This window comes from Oncorhynchus mykiss, chromosome 27 (genome assembly GCF_057628025.1).
Source record: "Oncorhynchus mykiss isolate SJ-2025 chromosome 27, ASM5762802v1, whole genome shotgun sequence".
Lineage (NCBI taxonomy): Eukaryota > Metazoa > Chordata > Actinopteri > Salmoniformes > Salmonidae > Oncorhynchus > Oncorhynchus mykiss.
The window spans coordinates 45,458,022-45,481,754 of NC_143048.1; the positions used below are offsets into that span (position 1 = coordinate 45,458,022).

The following is a 23,733-nucleotide window of genomic DNA, read 5'->3' on the forward strand; positions in this document are numbered from 1 at the left end:
GTAGTAGTAGCAGTAGTAGTAACAGTAGTAGTAGTAGTAGTAACAGTACTAGTAGTAGTAGAGGTAGCAGTAGTAGTAACAGTAGTAGTAACAGTAGTAGTGTTATATAAATATTCATACACATAGCTCATATAAACAAAGACATTCCGTCGTAAGAACACATACACCCAGCCAGAAGACTGACCCCCTCTTCCTTATATAAACACACATCTCATCTCCCTCTAACTGGCCGGTCCCAAGAGCAAAGAACTTTTGCTGTGCACCAATGGGGCCCGCTCTGGCTAGAGCAAGGCCCGCCTCCAACCCTCCGACCAGTCAAGAAGACCGAAACGACAAGACTCCACCTACTTTATTCTATGTATAAAAATGTATGTAACCATTGTATAGGCCTCTTTTTCACCTGGCTCCTTGCCGAGTTATGTGAACTAGGTCCGTGCACGTAAAACTGCGGGACAAGATATCTCTGACTCATTAAAACTGTCTTTCGTTACAACTGAAATCCACTCTGTCCAGCGTCCGTGATTTGGTCTCAACTCTCCAGTATTTGAACACTAACAAAATTGGTAGCAGAGTTTGGTTGTTCTTGAATTCGATCTATTATAAGTTAGTGTGAGAGGACGAGACTGATCACGGCTAAAAAATCAGACGGAAGAGTGACTTCCCCAGCCATTCATCTTGCCTCAGGAAATCTGATCGGAGCGCTCTATATAAAGGTGAGCAGAGCCCGTTATATCGAAATCTGCATATTGTATTATAGTCTAAACCAAATTTTGATCAGAAAGTACTGGGCGTGAGTATGAATCGGTGCCCAAATTTTTTACATAAGAACCTAAGACATTGATTAAAGATATCTTGTTTTGTAAAAAAAAAATATATATACATATTCTTATTAATGGGCCTATACTCAGTTATTTTAATAGGAATGTGTGAATTGTGATTGACCAATGTGTTAAATTCCTCCAGGGACCCTATTTGTTCTGAAATCTGCATAGAAAACTGTCCTAATTATATATGTATTGGGTTGTGTATAGAGGTGACGTTAAATAGTGGCTGTGTTTTAACACGTAATGGACACAATTATGGATGTTGGAAATTCAATGAGAATTTCATACGAATGAATGAATTATAGATGAACCGAATCTGCAAGTAAGGTCTTGTGGAGGTGTGGTTATAGATGAACCGAATCTGCAAGTAAGGTCTTGTGGAGGTGTGGTTATAGATGAACCGAATCTGCAAGTAAGGTCTTGTGGAGGTGTGGTTATAGTTTAATGATAGATGAACCGAATCTGCAAGTAAAAATTTCCTATTTTGATACGTTCTGTACTATCGAATAAGGTCTTGTGGAGGTGTGGTTATAGTTGAATGATAGATGATACATATAACATCGAATAGGTCTTGTGGAGGTGTGGTTGGATTGAATGAATCTGCATGAAAAATGCCCTATTAAAAAAGCTGTGTATTATTTAATAGGTTTTGTAAGAGGTGTAGTCGAGTAGATACAGGATATGTAAGTTTGGCCTTCCACTAGACAGAGATCGGGAATGATGTGGCTATTGCACATCAAACAATAAACATAAGATGAACCAGAGTTGACATTCCATGATTTGGAGATGGGGGAAATTAAATTGAAAGAAACGTTTGTCGCGGAGTAGGTTGGGATACGTAACTGGGCTATTATGCACACGTGCTGGTAGACAAAGCCACCTTAGTATCGAATGGCCGTGCAATTTTGATTGACAGCAGCCGGGCCGAAATACTGATTTTCGTTTTTTTTTCCATTCCTGTTGATATTGCCTAAAGTTTAAAATTATTCTGACAATTGCTATAGAATCGCTGGAATTTACTGATATAAGTTCATAAAGGAACTTACTGAATTGTTTCTAGAAAGTATTTAAATAAGCCGCCGAGCTTAATACAGACTTTGTTTTACAGACGCTAAAAGCTACACACTGATTTTGGGGTTTTTCTATTCTATCCATATTTCCTAAATATATAGAATTATTCTGACAATTGCTATAGAATCGCTCGAATTTACTGATATAAGCTCATAAAGGAATTTACTGAATTGTTTACAGAAAGTATTTAAATAATTCACTGAACAACTCTTAGTTGTCTAGAAATTCTATCGATATTTCCTAAAGAGCTAGAATTACTCTGAAAATTGTTATAGAACCGCATATATTCACTGATATATTGTTCCAAAAGGAAATCGCAGAATCATTTATAGAAAATACCTAAACGAATCGCTGAACAAATTCAAATAAAATACCGGTGAAATACACACGTGGCGGGCGTCACATATTGATAACCCCCTTTGTCTCGACCAGGGACAGGCTAAGCATACAACGATAGAAATAAACACCACATAGTAAGGATTGAATATACCTAAATAACGCATTATACACATTATCAGACGAACTAGATAAAATGTCTGCAGCTACCACGCCCAAACTAAAATTCAATGATTATTTAGATCAGAGTATGATTGATAGAGCGGGAGGTAAAAAACAGTATGGGAAAGTGGAGAAAGTGTGGAAAGGATTACGGATAAGATGGACACAAGCAGGTTATTTTAGCGGAGGACCACCTACAGGGGGGAAACTCCAAGATATGCAGACAGAATTAGAGGACGCAGTAGAGCATGCAAAAGCGAGTGAGGCGGAGAGAAACAACATACACAGGTTCAAAAAAGTAGGTACAAGAGAGAGAGAGAGAGCAGAGGGGGAGCTCAAGATAGGTACATGGGCCATACAGGAGAGTAGGAGGGTGCTGCCCAAAAACACACCAGACATGATGGGCGTGGCTATTGTGGCGTCGGGGGATGTTAAAGCTCCGCCTGAGAACTTGCCCACGGCTCCCCCTGTGGCCGTTTCTCCCTCACTATATCCACAATTGACAATGGAGGCAGTTCAGCCCCCGCCATACTCAAAGGGACAAAATCACCGGAGCCCGTCACACAACCCATTCCTGCCCAGGGCACCTCCCACAATACAGGCTCCAGTTCTGAGAATAGACCAAGGGGAGTTAAAAGGGGAAATTACCCTGGGGATAACGGCTGGCCATATGGTATGTGAACAGTTCGAAACTGGGATTCCAGGAGCAGGAGACCTCCCCCAGGAACGGAGGCCGCAATGCTCCTCTGTGAACTCTCTCACCTCTGAAACCAGAGGACACTTACAAACAAGATTAGATTCAAACCACTTCTATCAGACGGATAGGGAGGACTGTCATCAGAACATGGATATCGAAAACGAAGAAGAAATTGACATGGTGCTCACCCCAGCTCCGATGGGAGCTCCAAACGTGACTAAGATGCAGGAGCTGCTGAAATCATCAATAGCTCGAGCTAAGGAACTCAGGAAGCTAATAGCTAACCAAGATAACAACAGAGAGGGAGCCTACCGTGTGGAAAGCATAATGAGAGGAACAGTAACCAAAGTTACCGAATCAATGGGGTCCGAAACACTCCGTCGGTCCTCCAGAATTGCTGATAGAAGAGAGCGAGAGCAGGAGATGGCAGGACAGTACCCCCTGCGACCGACACCAGGTGATGCACACACTGTGGAGTACCAGCCCTGGAAAATGACTGATTTAACAACACTGATGGGACAGATGCCTAGCCTACATGGAGGAGCTTCAGCGTGGCTACTTCAACTGCAGACACTTACGTCAGGCCTGCAACTCTGCCTAGGAGACATGAAAGCACTTCTAGCAAGAGCCACCGACCACGGAACCATGGAGGCTCTCATGACAGCAGCTGACCTTGGATGGCGGGCCCCAACACTGCCCATAGACCACTTCCGTACCAGATTATGGGAAGTTCTACGGAGAGCATACCCTACAGAAAGAAACCATGCCACCTTATCCTCCTTTACAATCAACCCAGGTGAGCAACCTGCAGCATACCTGGACAGGGCTAAGACCACATGGAGATCGGTCCACGAAGAACCATTCGATCACACTGATACCACACTCAGCATGTGGAAGGAAATGGTGGTCAACGGGTGTCCCGGAGATGTTAAAACCAAACTCAGAGGAACGGTAGGGTTGTTTGCACTTCCTCTGACCCAATTCAACACTCATGTGCACCACCATGTGACCCAGCACAACAAGGAAAGAGGGGGTGCTGAGAGCCAGGTGCAGTCCCTCCAGGTACAACTCCTGAAACTCCAATTGAAGGAAGCACAACAAGGAGAAAAACCTAAGAAACAGATGGTGGCGGAAGAAACGAAGGAGCCGGGAACCAAAACAGACATCTCCCAAATCGTGGCACAGACTGTCTCTCAGATGATCCAACAGCAGGCAGCCCCACCACCCCAATACCCTCCCCCACAGCAGTATATCCTGCAACAACAACACCCAGTATGGGCTCGACGGGGTCCCTACACTGGACAACACAGAGGGGGAAACTACCAGTGTTTTAACTGCGGAATTACCGGTCATTTTGCCAGAGATTGCATGAAACCACTCTCCCCGCAGCAACAGCAATGGAGAGCAAGAGGAAGTGGGGGAAACCCACCTCTGCAACATCAGCTACCAGGACCCACACCCATGCATCAGCAACAGCCAGCATACAACCACCCAGAATCTAGCCACATGCAGCAGGAGCAGCAAGATTACAACCAACCCTCCCACTTCAACACCTGATCACCCAGTAAGAATGATGAGGATGCCACTCCTGCCGATGACCACACTGTCTGAAGCCCAAGAAGTGTACTGGCTAAAATGCCTACCCACAGGGCCTGCCACCCCTCACATCCAGTTTAAGTTCAACCAACTGAAAGCTCAAATCTACACTCTGCACCCATATAAGACTCCCCAAGCTGAGATCCATTGCACACTCAATGCAACAGAAACTGATGACTGCCTCTACACTGCAGACTGGGACGAAGACATGATGCACCTGACCCCACCTATCAGGTGTTGTACCATTGGGTGTGGCCCAGAGGGGGTGGCAGCACCGGTCATCCTACGATCAAGGAACCTCCATGCACCCCTGGCCTGGACGGCTGAAGCATCAACAGCCATAGCACTCCTGAAAACGGATCTATCAGCGGCAGCAGCTCTGACTGCACCTGACTACAAGAACAAGTTCCATTTGGATGTTTCTGGAAGGGAAGGATTCACCTCATCCGTCCTATTCCAGAAACAAGAGGGGGAGAGAAGGGTCTTGATGTACTACTCTTCAAACTTGACCACATTGAGGTAGGACAGTCAACATGCTCCAGATACGTTGCTGCAGTAGCAAAAGCTATTGAAAAAAAACAGCTCACCTCGTGATGTCACCCTTCAATCAGCCATCATCCCTCAACCAGCATCGGCCAAATTAGCTGAAATCATCGGATTGACGCAGGTCCTCATCAGAGGAAAAGGAAAGACTGAATATCTATACAGACTCAGCCCATGCCCATGAAGCAGGCCACACTGATGGACCCAGAACTTTTATGAGAAACACATGGCCCCACACACGAAGGCAAACTAAAGACCCTCCAAAAAGGCCTCGCACATCTGGTGGCACCCTCACATAAAAAATATGACTGACTTATTTTATGACGATGATTTATTTTGTGACGAATGCAATGGTTGTGACAGACACAACCCAAAGAAACCATATCAAACACCAATGGGCTCATACGTAACACCTAATGCATGTTTTCAGGATATTAGTATAGACTACACCGACATGGGCCCCGAAAATTTATCTAAAGGCAAACTCTATCTCCTAGTCATAGTAGATAGGTTCTCCAAATGGGTAGAGGCAATAATAACAAAAGGGGAGGATGCTAGGTCAGTCTTTAAGTGGCTACAAACCAAACTAATACCCAGGTATGGCATCCCAAGACAAATCAAATTTGACAAATGGCTCACATTTAACAAACACCTGAGACAGGTGGAAGAAAGATTTGGCATAACCCACAGATATGGATCTGTGTACAGGCCCCAATCCCAAAATCTGGTGGAACGTCAAACCAAAAGCTAAGATAGCTTTGGGATAATGACTGGTAGAGTCATGCATGGTCCACCAAGGGAGGGAGGTCATATGCCCGCCCTTGATGTACAACAAATTGTAATGTCTAATTATGTGAAAAAACTGACGGTTCTCTCTGCAGCACTCTCTACCCAGGTTCACAAGGTCCAGGAGGGGGAGCTGCCGGGGGACACGACACTACTGAAGGTAAAGGTTGGTGACGGGGTGAGGGTTACAGTCCACAAGAGAAAGTGGCTGGAACCCAGGTGGACTGGACCGTACGAAGTGAAGGAGGTTACTTCACACTCAGTCCAGGTCAAAGGTAAATCAGGCACACCTTGACACCGCCTTACACATTGCACCCCAGCCCCAATTCCTTCTAGAACACTGACTGAAGTCAGAGCTGATTTGAGCGGCCTAAATTCGATTCCAAATGAAGACACTCCTTCCTCAGGTGATGCGGCATCAAACTCCGCCTCCCCTGAGAAGGGAACCTCGCCCAGTTAGAGGGAAATTTCTCCCTCTCTGGGTGAGGCTGGGGATATCTGGTCCCTTATTTGTGATATTCATACTGATATTTGGAGTAACCCTAGGACTTTCACATGGTTAATTGAACAACTATTTCACCCTGCCACATCACATACACCAACCCCTACACATGTCCCTAACTCCTTTCCTGATATCACTCCCTCCAATCACTCCCGTCCCAAACGTAGCACTACACCTACAGACCCACCATGCAAATCAGACAAGGTTAGGAGCACCACCTTATGTATACCCACGATTGCAACCGCCACCTTTCTGCTATAGTTTTCACGTCTAATAGACGTGAAGAGGGGGATTTGTTATATAAATATTCATACACATAGCTCATATAAACAAAGACATTCCGTCGTAAGAACACATACACCCAGCCAGAAGACTGACCCCCTCTTCCTTATATAAACACACATCTCATCTCCCTCTAACTGGCCGGTCCCAAGAGCAAAGAACTTTTGCTGTGCACCAATGGGGCCCGCTCTGGCTAGAGCAAGGCCCGCCTCCAACCCTCCGACCAGTCAAGAAGACCGAAACGACAAGACTCCACCTACTTTATTCTATGTATAAAAATGTATGTAACCATTGTATAGGCCTCTTTTTCACCTGGCTCCTTGCCGAGTTATGTGAACTAGGTCCGTGCACGTAAAACTGCGGGACAAGATATCTCTGACTCATTAAAACTGTCTTTCGTTACAACTGAAATCCACTCTGTCCAGCGTCCGTGATTTGGTCTCAACTCTCCAGTATTTGAACACTAACAGTAGTAGTACCAGTACTAGTAGTAGCATCAGTAGTAGAGGTAGCAGTAGTAGTAGTAACAGTAGTAGTAGTAGTAGCAGTAGTAACAGTAGTAGTAGTAGTAGTAGTAACAGTAGTAGTAGCAGTAGAAGAGGTAGCAGTAGTAGTAGTAACAGTAGTAGTAGTAGTAGCAGTAGTAACAGTAGTAGTAGTAGTAGTAGTAGCAGTAGTAACAGTAGTAGTAGTAGTAGTAGTAGCAGAAGTAGCAGCAGCATTATAGTAGTAGAAGTAGATATATTTTTTTACGTGGTTGCATCATATTTCTTTGCATACTTCCGCTGAAGCTTGCATCGATGCATGCTTGAAAATATGTACAAACGGGAGTACGCTTTCGAGAAGTGCCCTCCATGCTCGGTTTCGGTGTCTCGGTGTCTTGATTTGGACTCTTTCTCCAACCCTCCAGTGCTCCAATTTGAATAGTACACATTTAGAGAAACAGCCACCGTTTTAGAATGTCCGGGAGCTTTATTATGTTGAAAAAAAATCCCAATAAAGAGGTTTATTAGGAGGACAAGAAGCTTAATAGTTTAAAAGGTATAACATATGAGAAGGAAAAAAAGTATCTAAGCACACTATTCCAGACCGGTCTACAAGTTTTCAAGTTTGAATGGCGTTTTCAGCTGAAACGTAAGAGGAGTAGCGTTCCATAATAATATATCGGTCACGTGTGCTCCCTCACCAGTCTGCTCGTCATGGCGCACACCTGTCACCATTGTAACGCGTAATTACGCATCGTGACACTCATCTGGACTCCGTCACCTCCTTGATTACCTGCCCTACATGTCACTCCATTTGGTTCCTTCCCCAGTCGTCGTGGTTTCTGTTTCTGACCGGTGCGCTGTTTGTTTCATTGATTAATTAAAACGTATTCACTTCCTGAACTTGCTTCCCGACTCTAAGCGCACATTTATGTTATATACGATTTAAAGTGTGACTGCTGAATATAAAGTGTGCAGGTCTTTCTTTTCTTTTCATTCAATAGACCTCTCATATGATTAAATATTGATGGTATTTTTTTATGTTGTGGTCATATGCATTTTACTATTGAGAATACCACTTGAGAGCTCTACGCAGTCTACACAAACGGATCCGATGGAGGTCCGTTCGCATCGCGTTCAAAAATTCTGCCCCACAAATGGACATAGAACTACGTAGAGAGCGACGCAAACAAACCTCTGTCAGCACGTTTGCGTAAACTGTGTATAGCCCTTAAGTAGGGAGTGAGATAACTGCCAAAAGGTTGAACATACATATATTAGGATCGTAAGAAAATCCATACATAAATGAATAGGATCGTAAGAAAGGCCATGCATGAAACTAAACAGAAAACGTTAAATTAGATGTGTAAAACGTACAGACCTTATGTTACGACTATGAATGAACATTTAAACGTTCCGATTTTTACTTTACATCTCTCTTGACTCGGTTACAGATCATTTTTATACATACAAACTTTTGTCTGTAATGTGGCATCTGCAAAGGACATACTGGTATTGAAAGCAACTTTTAGCTCAGACGTTACAGACGCTTTTGTAGCTTCCGGTTTCATTTCCCAAATAAAAGTCTGGATCTTTTTATAGAACTGAATTCAATACGGATATTGATGCAGTTTATGGCGTAATAAAGGCTTGGGCCTTCAGCAAATGACGTGTGTGATAATGATAAAGACACAGAAGAGCCTTGTCTAGATAAACCACCTGAGCTGCATTTGATTTAGGGCCTATTTCGCTCTCTGAATATACCATGCTCTCAGCCTACGTTTAACCTCTCCCCTTGTTCATATCAAAGTCCATGTGTTCATGACCCGACTCATATAAATCTGTAACGATGTGCGCTGAGAGTCGGGAAGCAAGTTCAGGGAGTGAGTGTTTTTATAAATAAACACAACATAATACAAAACAAGAAACACGAACAACGCACAGACAGGAAACAGAAACAATGACACCTGGGGAAGGAAACAAAGAGAGTGAAGGTAATCCAGGAGGTGATGGGAGTCCAGGTGAGTGTCATAATGCGATTATGCGTGTAACAATGGTGACAGGTGTGCACCATAACGAGCTGCCCGGTGACCTAGAGGCCCGGAAAGGGAGCACATATGACAAAATCACCTCAAATTATTTTTAAGTTCATATTAAACCCTCCTACAGAATATGCTTTGGCAAGATTTTGAGTGATGAAACAACTATCCAAATATTATATAAAAAATATATATTTTTAGTGGCAGACTCCAGAAATCCATTACATTAACTACCTAAATATGAAGTAAAATAGACTGAAGAGTAATAGAGAATGAAGACTTTTAACTTGAAAATGGGCAGGATACCTCTTTCCCGGGTTTCCCCGACTTCCGTTTTCAATAATCGGTTATTCTAGTTCGCGTAGCACTCCTCACAGGCCGTTTGGTGTACAGTCGTGGCCAAAAGTTGAGAATGACACAAATATTAATTTTCACTAAGTCTGCTGCCTCAGTGTCTTTACATATTTTTGTCAGATGTTACTATGGAATACTGAAGTATAATTACAAGCATTTCATAAGTGTCAAAGGCTTTTATTGACAATTACATGAAGTTGATGCAGAGACCCAATGTTTTCAGTGTTGACCCTTCTTTTTCAAGACCTCTGCAATCTGTCCTGAGATGCTGTCAATTAACTTCTGGGCCACATCCTGACTGATGGCAGCCCATTCTTGCATAATCAATGCTTGGAGTTTGTCAGAATTTGTGGGTTTTTGTTTGTCCACCCGCCTCGAGGATTGAACACAAGTTCTCAATGACATTAAGGTCGAGGGAGTTTCCTGGCCATGGACCCAAAATATTGATGTTTTGTTCCCCGAGCCACTTAGTTATTACTTTTGTTCTTATGGCAAGGTGCCCCATCATACTGGAAAAGGCATTGTTCATCACCAAACTGTTCCTGGGTGGTTGGGAGAAGTTGCTATAGGAGGATGTGTTGGTACCATTCATTATTCATGGCTGTGTTCTTAGGCAAATTTGTGAGTGAGCCCACTCCCTTGGCTGAGAAGCAACCCCACACATGAATGGTCTCAGGATGCTTTACTGTTGGCATGACACAGGACTGATGGTGGCGCTCACCTGGTCTTCTCCGGACAAGCTTTTTTCCAGATGCCCCAAACAATCGGAAAGGGGATTTATCAGAGAAAATGACTTTACCCCAGTCCTCAGCAGTCCAATCCCTGTACCTTTTGCAGAATATCAGTCTGTCCCTGATGTTTTTCCTGGAGAGAAGTGGCTTCTTTGCTGCCCTTCTTGACACCAGGCCATCCTCCAAAAGTCTTTGCCTCACTGTGCGTGCAGATGCACTCACACCTGCCTGCTGCCTTTCCTGAGCAAGCTCTGTACTGGTGGTGCCCCGATCCCGCAGCTGAATCAACTTTAGGTGACGGTCCTGATGCTTGCAGGATTTTCTTGGGCGCCCTGAAGCCTTCTTCACAACAATTGAACCGCTCTCCTTGAAGTTCTTGATGATCCGATATATGGTTGATTTAGGTGCAATCTTATTGGCAGCAATATCCCAGCCTGTGAAGCCCTTTTTGTGCAAAGCAATGATGACGGCACATGTTTCCTTGCAGGTAACCGTGGTTGGCAGAGGAAGAACAATGATTCCAAGTACCACCCTCCTTTTTAAGCTTCCAGTCTGTTATTCGAACTCAATCAGCATGACAGAGTGATCTCCAGCCTAGTCCTCGTCAACACTCACACCTGTGTTACCGAGAAAAATCACTGACATGATGTCAGCTGGTCCTTTTGTGGCAGGGCTGAAATGCAAATGAACTGAATCCCCAAAAAACATTTCCCACTGCATGGCAAAGAGGGACTTTGCAATTAATTGCAATTCATCTGATCTGTCACGACTTCCGCCGAAGTTGGCTCCCCTGCCTGTTCGGGCGGTGCTCGGCGGTCGTCGTCACCGTCCTACTAGAAGTTGGCTCTCCTGCCTGTTCGGGCGGTGCTCGTCGTCACCGTCCTACTAGCCGCCACGATCCCTTTTTCGTTTGTCTGTTTGTTTTGTCTTATTAGTTTCACCTGTGTTTCTGTTGTTTGGTTTAATGAGCTTCCCTATTTTTAGTAGGTAGACCCGCCTTTGTTTTGTGCAGGATTGTCTTTATGTTAAGTGTGTGCATGTTAGTTAGTGGTGGATTTTCTTTTCTTAAACTTGGCACCCTGTGTTTTTTGGGTTGTCACGTTGTTGTCCGCGCACTGTATTGTTGGGCTTATCGTTTTGTGTGCCGAAGTAAAGAGCACTTTACCCCAGTGGAACTCTCTGCGTGATTCCTTCGCCCACCTAGTCCCGCGTGACATGATCGCTCTTCATACAGTATAACAGTATAACTTTAGACCGTCCCCTCGCCCATACCCGGGCGCGAACCAGGGACCCTCTGCACACATCAACAACAGTCACCCACGAAGCATCGTTACCCATCGCTCCACAAGAGCCGCGGCCCTTGCAGAGCAAGGGGAACTACTACTTCAAGGTCTCAGAGAAAGTGACATCACCGATTGAAACGCTATTTAGCGAGCACCGCTAACTAAGCTAGCCGTTTCACATCCGTTACACCAGCACCACCGCTAACTAAGCTAGCCGTTTCACATCCGTTACACCAGCACCACCGCTAACTAAGCTAGCCGTTTCACATCCGTTACACCAGCACCACCGCTAACTAAGCTAGCCGTTTCACATCAGTTACACCAGCACCACCGCTAACTAAGCTAGCCGTTTCACATCCGTTACATATGCAAATTGCCATCATACAAACTGAGGCAGCAGAATTTGTGAAAATTAATATCTGTGTCATTTTTAAAACTTTTGGCCAGGACTGTACGTTTTTTTTGTTGGTGAGATGAAACTGCCAAAACTCTGAAGGGTATTAGTGTACGTCAGAATCGCAACACAAGATTTGTTCGAGCCTAAAATGTTAGTCCGTAATCCTAACCCTGGTGTGTGTGTACGTCCACAGATTAAATTTCACGTTTCACGCATGACTTTTATTACAATCATTAACAATTTTGTACGGATTTTCTTACGATCCTAACCTATACGTACGTTCAACCTTTTGGCAGGTATCTGGCTCCATACTTAAGACTCCACAGTCGTATTTCCTGTTTCCAACTGGCTGTAGTGTTATAGTCAAGCCTAGGCTTGTTCTTTTTTGTTTTGAAGGTTTACGGTACACCTGTCTGTTAAAGGGAGTCAGTACCTAACCCCTTTGCCCCTGTCCTAAATGGCACCCAAATCCTTTTATAGGGCAATACTTTTGACCAGGGCCCATAGGGTAGTAGTGCACTACAATATATGGAATATGGTGCCATTTGGGATGTACACAGTACCCCTGGCCTGTCAGAAGTCAGTTAGCCCCACACCTGACTGTCCCAGATCTTTCAGATAGCTGCCCTATATAGTGCACTACTACCCTATGGGCCCTGGTCAAAAGTAGTTCCCTATAAAAAGGGATTTGGGTGGAGAATGATGGAGGTCACTGTGTTCTTCAGGACCTTCAAAAGCTGCAGACATTTTTTGGGGTACCCTTCCCCGGATCTGTGCCTCGACAAAATCCTGTCTCGGCGTTCCAAGGACAATTCCTTCAACCTCATGGCTTGGTTTCTGCTCTGACATGCACTGTCAACTGTGGGACCTTATATTGACAGGTGTGTGCCTTTCCAAATCATGTCCAGTCAATTGAATTTACCACAGGTGGACTCCAATCAAGTTGTAGAAATATCTCAAGGATGATCAATGGAAACAGGATGTACCTGACCTCAATTTCCAGTCTCTTAGCAAAGGATCTGAATACTTATGGAAATAAGGTATCACTGTATTTTATATTTAATACATTTGCAAACATTACTAAAAACAAGTTTTTTCTTTGTACCATTATGGTGTATTGTTTGTAGAGTGATGATGTAAAAAATGTATTTTAATCCATTTTAGAATAAGGCAGTAACGTAACAAAATGTGGAAAAGGTGAAGGGGTCTGAATACTTACCGAATGCACTGTATATTTTTTATTTATTTATTTTTATTTTACCTTTATTTAACCAGGTAGGCAAGTTGAGAACAAGTTCTCATTTACAATTGCGACCTGGCCAAGATAAAGCAAAGCAGTTCGACAGATACAACAACACAGAGTTACACATGGAGTAAAACAAACATACAGTCAATAATAAAGTATAAACAAGTCTATATACAATGTGAGCAAATGAGGTGAGAAGGGAGGTAAAGGCAAAAAAAGGCCTTGGTGGCAAGGTAAATACAATATAGCAAGTAAAACACTGGAATGGTAGTTTTGCAATGGAAGAATGTGCAAAGTAGAAATAAAAATAATGGGGTGCAAAGGAGCAAAATAAATAAATAAATTAAATACAGTTGGGAAAGAGGTAGTTGATAGGGCTAAATTATATGTGGGCTATGTACAGGTGCAGTAATCTGTGAGCTGCTCTGACAGTTGGTGCTTAAAGCTAGTGAGGGAGATAAGTGTTTCCAGTTTCAGAGATTTTTGTAGTTCGTTCCAGTCATTGGCAGCAGAGAACTGGAAAGAGAGGCGGCCAAAGAAAGAATTGGTTTTGGGGGTGACTAGAGAGATATACCTGCTGGAGCGTGTGCTACAGGTGGGAGATGCTATGGTGACCAGCGAGCTGAGATAAGGGGGGACTTTACCTAGCAGGGTCTTGTAGATGACATGGAGCCAGTGGGTTTGGCGACGAGTATGAAGCGAGGGCCAGCCAACGAGAGCGTACAGGTCGCAATGGTGGGTAGTGTATGGGGCTTTGGTGACAAAACGGATTGCACTGTGATAGACTGCATCCAGTTTGTTGAGTAGGGTATTGGAGGCTATTTTGTAAATTACATCGCCAAAGTCGAGGATTGGTAGGATGGTCAGTTTTACAAGGGTATGTTTGGCAGCATGAGTGAAGGATGCTTTGTTGCGAAATAGGAAGCCAATTCTAGATTTAACTTTGGATTGGAGATGTTTGATATGGGTCTGGAAGGAGAGTTTACAGTCTAACCAGACACCTAAGTATTTGTAGTTGTCCACGTATTCTAAGTCAGAGCCGTCCAGAGTAGTGATGTTGGACAGGCGGGTAGGTGCAGGTAGTGATCGGTTGAAGAGCATGCATTTAGTTTTACTTGTATTTAAGAGCAGTTGGAGGCCACGGAAGGAGAGTTGTATGGCATTGAAGCTTGCCTGGAGGGTTGTTAACACAGTGTCCAAAGAAGGGCCGGAAGTATACAGAATGGTGTCGTCTGCGTAGAGGTGGATCAGAGACTCACCAGCAGCAAGAGCGACCTCATTGATGTATACAGAGAAGAGAGTCGGTCCAAGAATTGAACCCTGTGGCACCCCCATAGAGACTGCCAGAGGTCCGGACAACAGACCCTCAGATTTGACACACTGAACTCTATCAGAGAAGTAGTTGGTGAACCAGGCGAGGCAATCATTTGAGAAACCAAGGCTGTTGAGTCTGCCGATGAGGATGTGGTGATTGACAGAGTCGAAAGCCTTGGCCAGATCAATGAATACGGCTGCACAGTAATGTTTCTTATCGATGGCGGTTAAGATATCGTTTAGGACCTTGAGCGTGGCTGAGGTGCACCCATGACCAGCTCTGAAACCAGATTGCATAGCAGAGAAGGTATGGTGAGATTCAAAATGGTCGGTAATCTGTTTGTTGACTTGGCTTTCGAAGACCTTAGAAAGGCATGGTAGGATAGATATAGGTCTGTAGCAGTTTGGGTCAAGAGTGTCCCCCCCTTTGAAGAGGGGGATGACCGCAGCTGCTTTCCAATCTTTGGGAATCTCAGACGACACGAAAGAGAGGTTGAACAGGCTAGTAATAGGGGTGGCAACAATTTCGGCAGATAATTTTAGAAAGAAAGGGTCCAGATTGTCTAGCCCGGCTGATTTGTAGGGGTCCAGATTTTGCAGCTCTTTCAGAACATCAGCTGAATGGATTTGGGAGAAGGAGAAATGGGGAAGGCTTGGGCGAGTTGCTGTTGGGGGTGCAGTGCTGTTGACAGGGGTAGGAGTAGCCAGGTGGAAAGCATGGCCAGCAGTAGAAAAATGCTTATTGAAATTTTCAATTATGGTGGATTTATCAGTGGTGACAGTGTTTCCTATCTTCAGTGCAGTGGGCAGCTGGGAGGAGGTGTTCTTATTCTCCATGGACTTTACAGTGTCCCAGAACTTTTTTGAGTTAGTGTTGCAAGAAGCAAATTTCTGCTTGAAAAAGCTAGCCTTGGCTTTTCTAACTGCCTGTGTATAATGGTTTCTAGCTTCCCTGAACAGCTGCATATCACGGGGGCTGTTCGATGCTAATGCAGAACGCCATAGGACGTTTTTGTGTTGATTAAGGGCAGTCAGGTCTGGGGAGAACCAAGGGCTATATCTGTTCCTGGTTCTAAATTTCTTGAATGGGGCATGTTTATTTAAGATGGTTAGGAAGGCATTTTTAAAAAATATCCAGGCATCCTCTACTGACGGGATGAGGTCAATATCCTTCCAGGATACCCCGGCCAGGTCGATTAGAAAGGCCTGCTCGCTGAAGTGTTTCAGGGAGCGTTTTACAGTGATGAGAGGAGGTCGTTTGACCGCTGACCCATTACGGATGCAGGCAATGAGGCAGTGATCGCTGAGATCTTGGTTGAAGACAGCAGAGGTGTATTTAGAGGGGAAGTTGGTTAGGATGATATCTATGAGGGTGCCCGTGTTTAAGGCTTTGGGGAGGTACCTGGTAGGTTCATTGATAATTTGTGTGAGATTGAGGGCATCAAGTTTAGATTGTAGGATGGCTGGGGTGTTAAGCATGTTCCAGTTTAGGTCGCCTAGCAGCACGAGCTCTGAAGATAGATGGGGGGCAATCAGTTCACATATGGTGTCCAGAGCACAGCTGGGGGCAGAGGGTGGTCTATAGCAGGCGGCAACGGTGAGAGACTTGTTTTTAGAAAGGTGGATTTTTAAAAGTAGAAGTTCAAATTGTTTGGGTACAGACCTGGATAGTAGGACAGAACTCTGCAGGCTATCTTTGCAGTAAATTGCAACACCGCCCCCTTTGGCAGTTCTATCTTGTCTGAAAATGTTGTAGTTTGGAATTAAAATGTCTGAATTTTTGGTGGTCTTCCTAAGCCAGGATTCAGACACAGCTAGAACATCCGGGTTGGCAGAGTGTGCTAAAGCAGTGAAAAGAACAAACTTAGGGAGGAGGCTTCTAATGTTAACATGCATGAAACCAAGGCTATTACGGTTACAGAAGTCGTCAAAAGAGAGCGCCTGGGGAATAGGAGTGGAGCTAGGCACTGCAGGGCCTGGATTCACCTCTACATCGCCAGAGGAACATAGGAGGAGTAGAATAAGGGTGCGACTGAAAGCAATAAGAATTGGTCGTCTAGAACGTCTGGAACAGAGAGTAAATGGAGGTTTCTGGGGGCGATAAAATAGCATCAAGGTATAATGTACAGACAAAGGTAAGGTAGGATGTGAATACAGTGGAGGTAAACCTAGGTATTGAGTGATGAAGAGAGAGATATTGTCTCTAGAAACATCATTGAAACCAGGAGATGTCATTGCATATGTGGGTGGTGGAACTAATAGGTTGGATAGGGTATAGTGAGCAGGACTAGAGGCTCTACAGTGAAATAAGCCAATAAACACTAACCAGAACAGCAATGGACAAGACATATTGACATTAAGGAGAGGCATGCTTAGTCGAGTGATCAAAAGGGTCCAGTGAGTGGAGAGGTTGGTTTAGGGTCACGGCGATTTAGACAGCTAGCCAAGCCAACCGGTAGCAAGCTAGCATAGGATGGAGTCTGTTGTTAGCCACCTCTTGCGTTCGGTCAGTAGATTAGTGGGGTTCCGTGTGGTAGAGGGGATTAATCCAAATCACACAACAACAAAAATAAGAACAATAGATATAGTTATAGAGGCCTGAGAAGAAAACATAATAATTCAAATAAATAAATTGTCCGATTGTCTATTCAGATAGCAGCCGGAAAGACAGCTAACGGTTAGCGGGCCGCAGATGGGCGTTCCGGTAACGTCGCGACAGAGGAGCCAGCCGGATCTCCTTCAGGTAGATAACGTCGGCAGTCCGGTTGTGAAGGCCCGGTGGGGCTCCGCGTAGGCAGTGAAACGGGTCCGGATAGGTGACTGCAGCCCAGGAGTGAATGATGGAACTCAGGCGTGATTGACGGAGCTGGCTAGCACCGGAACAATCGATGTTTGCTCCGGAATCGACGAAAGCCGACTGTCACACGGATAGCAGCTAGCTAGCTGTGAGATCCGGGTATGAACGTCCAGAGAGCAGTTGAAATCCAGGGACATGGAGAGAAAAAAAATGGTCCGGTATGTTCCGTTTCCCGAGCCGCACTGCGCCGTACAAAACTGGCGATAGATTTTCGATAGATTTTCGAACTAAAGGACAGCCGATGACCACAAACCGTGGTTAGCTTCTGATTAGCTTCTGGGCTAGCTCCTGGCTAGCTTCTGGCTAGTTTCTGGCCAGCCTCCTGGAGTTTCTGGCTAGCTTCCTGAAGGATTGCAGATCTGAGGTAAATAATACTTTTTTATAAATATAAATTGGTGAGGCTGGTTGCAGGAGAGTGTTTAGAAGATGAGTTGATGGAAAATAAAAATAAAATGTATGTGAAAAAAAGTTGTAAATATATATATATACAGGACACGACAAGACGAGGACAAAAGACGTCTGAACTGCTATGCGATCTTGGAGAAACTATATAGATTCTACAGACCCTACAGCGCATTCCCAACCCCACTTTCACAACCCCACATTCCCCAACCCCACTTTCACGTCAGAATACATTTTATATTTTTTCACTATAAGCCCAATACTGTCAACATACCAGTTTGAACATTGTATTTGTTTTAATAGTTAATAATTCATATCTTGCATTTGCTTATAAGCTCAATAGAGTACCACTGTAGGAGTAATAATACCCATAAAACCTAGCGATCCAACAGGGAAATGGTTCCAAACGTTTTTAAACCATTTATTTTTTCCCATAGGGGTGATTTTTGAAAACACTTAAAATAAGGGCTGTGTTTCGTGTAGGTTTACACTGGTGTGATATTTTGATAATCATGTAAATATCTCTTGAACAAGGTGACTTGTATTAATATATGTATTTACCCCCCACAAAATGTAATGCTAATTAGCTGCTAATGTGGCTATCATAAAGAACTACAAATACCATGATGATCCGGACCAGACTGCCGAATCGAGGCAAAGGTACGAATCTCTGGATGAACTAAAAGTTAGTCATGAATTAAATTGTCTACATTTCCTTAAATTGACAATTCTGTGAACTGTCTTGGGCAAGTTTAACATTTACACAATACCTATGATCAAAGGTGTCCGCTAGAGATGACATACAAGAGGAGCTTGCAGGGTATTTGTAGTCCAGCATGATGTCTACTTTGATGCGAATTAACATTTTCAAATCTGAGAGTAAATAGAGCTAATATCCTAGAGAGATTTACACGGTTATCAAAACGTCACGCCAGGGTAAACCTACACCCAAACGCAGCCCTTATTTCAAGTATTTCTAAAATCCCCGTTGGAAAAAGAAATCGTGGAAAAACGATTGGAAGCATGTCCCTGTCTGACCGCGAGGGTTTATTATTACACACCCACTGTGGGGCTCTGTTCAAATGGTCATTGATTCAAATATTATATATTTTGAATTAGTTATCCACCTTGCAATGTTTTGAACTGCGGGTCTATTATTTTAAAAAAGTGTCCTCGTTACCATGGTACATGCACTTCATCGTTCGTGCTGCTAGCAAAAATAGTAGTAGAATGTAGGTGGTTTTAATATATACTATGGTATGTAGCCAGAACAATCCAACTATGAGTATGGCGTGGTGGCTTTGGGACGGAAAAGACGGTCAACTTGACATGACAGGCTGCCTACTTCAGCCCTCTACAATAACATTGTAACCTCGATCTATTGTAAAAGGTACATTGTTTATCAGTATGGGGTGTATAGGAAGCTCGATGAGCACAAATTGTTACATTGTACAGCCTGCGGACCGCGGAGCGCACCCAGAAAGAAGCATGCGGACAAGCACCCAGAAAGAAGCATGCGCCCAGCGCTATAAAAGGAAATGTATTCAGTGGTTGTTACCAGCTACTACTACTACAACTGTACTACACTACTACTAAACTTCCTCATGTATTTCCTGCTCTAAATTAACAATGGTCATTTCCATGTTATGTGCGCAAATGCAGCGTATTATTTACTAGTAATACATTTTGCGGTTTTACAACCCAGTCTCACAACTGATTAGAATGTTGCATCAGCTCAAACACGGATCCTACAAGATCATGTGCATCGCCCTAACCTTCCGGTGACTTTAGTAGTAACTTCATGTACGGAAAAAAATGCACTGGCTACAAAATTAAAACTTACACACACAAAAAAAGCAATTTCTCACAATTAAAAAAAAAAAGTAATAATATGGGCTTTAATTTATAATGTAAAAGTTGTTACCTTGCAGTTGCCGCTGAAACAAAAACAATCCTAGGGTAACTTCTTTACGATATAGACTAATTATGTTAGCTACACAGATTTCAACTGAAGGACGAGATCAAGCCACTTTCGCTGCAGCTTTGTGATAAATGGCGAGGACAACTTCATCTTCGTTAGGAAGGAGCACTTCAACCTTGAATGGCAACTTTTCTAACTCCGCCCTGTAGTTGCCATTGGACTGTTCCGTTCTGAAACTGGCCTCCTGTTCTGCCAACACCCCAGTACTGTATTATTCACGGGGTAGGAGGCGCCTGTTGGCCCGCCTATATACAATTCAGAGGAGCAAATTAGGCCTAGTGACGACATAGATGTGTCAGACACCTTTTCCGTGTCAAATGGCACCATATTCCCAATATCAAGCCCTGCATTTGACCATAGCCATATGGGCCCCGGTCAAAAGTAGTCGACTGATAGTGATGGACAATCCGTCTCTTTTCAGTGAACCGGCTCGTTCGGTTCAGTTCACCAAAAAGAGCCGACTCTTTTGGCTCCCAAAAGGCTCTTTAAAAAAAAAATGTTTTGTATTTTTTCCAAGTCAAACAGTTTGCGATAATTTGACTATGATTGGTGTTAAAACAATTCAAATTAAATTATTAAATGAAATCATACTCTACCTTAACCACAATGTATTTAAAAAAATGCATTGGTTTGATATGAAAAATAATGCTATTAAACATTTGCATTTAAAGTATAACTGTTTAATGTATGCAAACAACGTGCATATAAATATAACAATTCAAAACGAATATAATCTGAACAACATAATAATGGAATATTTCACCATATCAAGGGAAAATAAATAAGAATGTGCAAAACTGCAGCATCCCAGTTAAAACATTAAACTGGTCCCTCGTTTCTCTCTCTTCTTTATTACCATGTTATAACTAACAGCACACAGCAATGCTGACCATATGTTGCTTTTATGAGAGATTTTCATTCAGAAATTCAAGCTGCCTCACTTTCGAGGGGCTGATGCGGTTTCTTCTCTCAGTAGTTATTTGTCCCGTTTTCGAGAAGACCCTCTCAGAGGGAACGGATGTGGTCACTATGCAGACTCCCTGTCATGACTTTAGTAAGCCGTGGGTAGATAAGAGGCCTTGTTCTTCCACCAGCTCAGAGGATCTGCAGATCTTTGGAGGGGCTCCTCCAAATAGGATCGGACCTCCATTATGACATCTGCTGAGGGATTCCTTAGTGCTGCATCCCCAGTTGCTCTCTCATCAAACAGCATCCAAACAGCAGACGTTTGTGGCACTACTGCTGGTGCTTCTGCTCCATCTGATCCCTCTTCTTCCTGTTGCCCTGGTGCCTGAGCCAGCTGACTACTGGGGCCGTCCCTCCCTCTTCTTCCTGTTGCCTGAGCCAGCTTACTACTGGGGTCGTCCCTCCCCCTTCTTCCTGTTGCCCTGGTGCCTGAGCCAGCTGACTACTGGGGCCGTCCCTCCCTCTTCTTCCTGTTGCCTGAGCCAGCTGACTACGGGGGCCGTCCCTCCCTCTTCTTCCTGTTGCCCTGGTGCCTGAGCCAGCTGACTACTGGGGCCGTCCCTCCCTCTTCTTCCTGTTGCCTGAGCCAGCTGACTACTGGGGCTGTCCCTCCCTCTTCTTCCTGTTGCCTGAGCCAGCTGACTACGGGGGCCATCCCTCCCTCTTCTTCCTGTTGCCCTGGTGCCTGAGTCAGCTGACTGCTGGGGCTGTCCCTCCCTCTTCTCCCTAGTGCCTGAGTCAGCTGACTGCTGGGGCTGTCCCTCCCTCTTCTCCCTAGTGCCTGAGCCAGCTGACTACGGGGGCCGTCCCTCCCTCTTCTTCCTGTTGCCCTGGTGCCTGATCCAGCTGACTACTGGGGCTGTCCCTCAGTCTTCTTCCTGTTGCCCTAGTGCCTGATCCAGCTGACTACTGGGGCCGTCCCTCCCTCTTCTTCCTGTTGCCTTAGTGCCTGAGCCAGCTGACTGCTGGGGCTGTCCCTCCCTCTTCTCCCTAGTGCCTGAGCCAGCTGACTACTAGGGCCGTCCCTTCCTCTTCTCCCTAGTGCCTGAGCCAGCTGACTGCTGGGGCTGTCCCTCCCTCTTCTCCCTAGTGCCTGAGCCAGCTGACAACTAGGGCCGTCCCTCCCTCTTCTCCCTGGTGCCTGAGCCAGCTGACTGCTGGGGCTGTCCCTCCCTCTTCTCCCTAGTGCCTGAGCCAGCTGACTGCTGGGGCTGTCCCTCCCTCTTCTCCCTAGTGCCTGAGCCAGCTGACAACTAGGGCCGTCCCTCCCTCTTCTCCCTGGTGCCTGAGCCAGTTGACTGCTGGGGCTGTCCCTCCCTGCTGCTGAGGTTATTCTTTGAAGAGCCTCATCAATCATTCTGGCATCACTGAAGGCTAACTTCTTAAACCTGGAGTCAAGTGCAGCGGTTTCTGATAGCACGTGATTATATTCCATTCTGTGGAACTTTCTGTCCAATGATGAACATAGGGTGTTCACCAACTCTGTCACATGTCCTGTGGTTACATTTGCTTCTCTCTGGTGGCTGGCTGTGATTGGCTGCAGACCCTTACACAGGAGTATCATTTTTGTGGCTGTCACATAGCTGAAAAGAGAGAACAGTAACTTATTAGTTCAGGTTCATGTTTTGTCTACTGATACTACATTCTCATCTACTGCTCATATACATGTATAACACCTGATTAAATAATGATGTAGTAATAGCTGCTTACTGTACCTCTCTCCACTGATCTCCACAGTGACCTGCTCAAAGGGTTCCAGGACTCCTCCTCCTCCACCACCTCCCATTCCTCTTGGGTCAGAGCATCAACAGGTGCGTTGACAATGGCCAGGGTAGAGATGATGGCATCCTTTGACTCAAGAAACCGCTTCCAACTTTTAAAATGTTGAATTCCACCTTGTAGTGCAGTCTTGTTTAGGCCTCAGCTCAGGCATCCCCATCTGGCGTTGTGTAGATTTGAGTTTTTTCAGCACCTGCTGTGCTCCTGTGGAAATATTCCACAGCTACTTTCAATTTCACTCATCGCCTTCAGAGCATCTCTTACATTCAGGTTGATTGTGTGGGCTAAGACATGGAGGATGTGTCCATTTTAACATTTTCATGGCTTTGGTTATGTCAGCTGCAGACCACTTTTCCATCTTACTTGCCGTTCTCTGGCCACTCTCAACAGTTCCTCTGCCAAGTTCTCTGAGGTGTGTCTGTCGCTGAACTCAAAGCAGTCCAGAAGACAGCTAGACATCAAACCATCTTCAATGAAGTGACATGTAACTGACATGGAAGAAGTGGTTACCCTTGATGTTCAACAGTCAGTGGGAAGGCAAACTGCAGTAGCTTTTCGGACTCTTTCCCGCACTGAAGCCTGTGTGTGTAACGGGTGTGAAACGGCTAGCTTAGTTAGCGGTGCGCGCTAAATAGCGTTTTAATCAGTGACGTCACTTGCTCTGAGACCTTGAAGTAGTGGTTCCCCTTTGCTCTGCAAGGGCCGAGGCTTTTGTGGAGCGATGGGTAACGATGCTTCGAGGGTGACTGTTGTTGATGTGTGCAGAGGGTCCCTGGTTCGCGCCCGGGTATGGGCGAGGAGACGGTCTAAAGTTATACTGTTACATGTGCTCTCGTACAGTTGTGGAATAAGTGATTTGAAAGGGTTTTCCTGCTTGGAATTGTGTACATTGGATTTAGACTATTACTTTCATTTCTAAAACCTCTGTCTCCACGATCTAAAATGGCTGGAAATCGGTGGCAATCATTTTAGCCAATGCAATATCAATTTGGCCTTGTTTTGCTACAGACATAGACTTTGGCATAAACTGGTCCATAGAAGACTGCGTTGCTGTGGGTCGCGGAGTAGGCCTACTTGACTGAGTGGATACCTGGCTCCAC

At 44.7% G+C, this 23,733-nt stretch overlaps 1 protein-coding gene across 3 annotated transcripts in view; it reads right to left on the reverse strand.

The window, feature by feature from the left end:
• The window catches only part of LOC110507241 (high affinity cationic amino acid transporter 1), a 62,921-nt gene extending 42,809 nt beyond the window's left edge, over positions 1 to 20,112 (reverse strand). For 2 of the 3 annotated variants that reach the window (XM_090224111.1, XM_090224109.1), the window contains exon 1: positions 19,832 to 20,107. The gene's annotated coding sequence lies outside the window, so the exon portion shown is untranslated. Of the gene's footprint in view, positions 1 to 19,831 lie in introns of all 3 variants that reach the window. The other variant, XM_090224106.1, reaches the window with a different exon arrangement.
• Between the last annotated feature and the right edge of the window lie 3,621 nt (positions 20,113 to 23,733).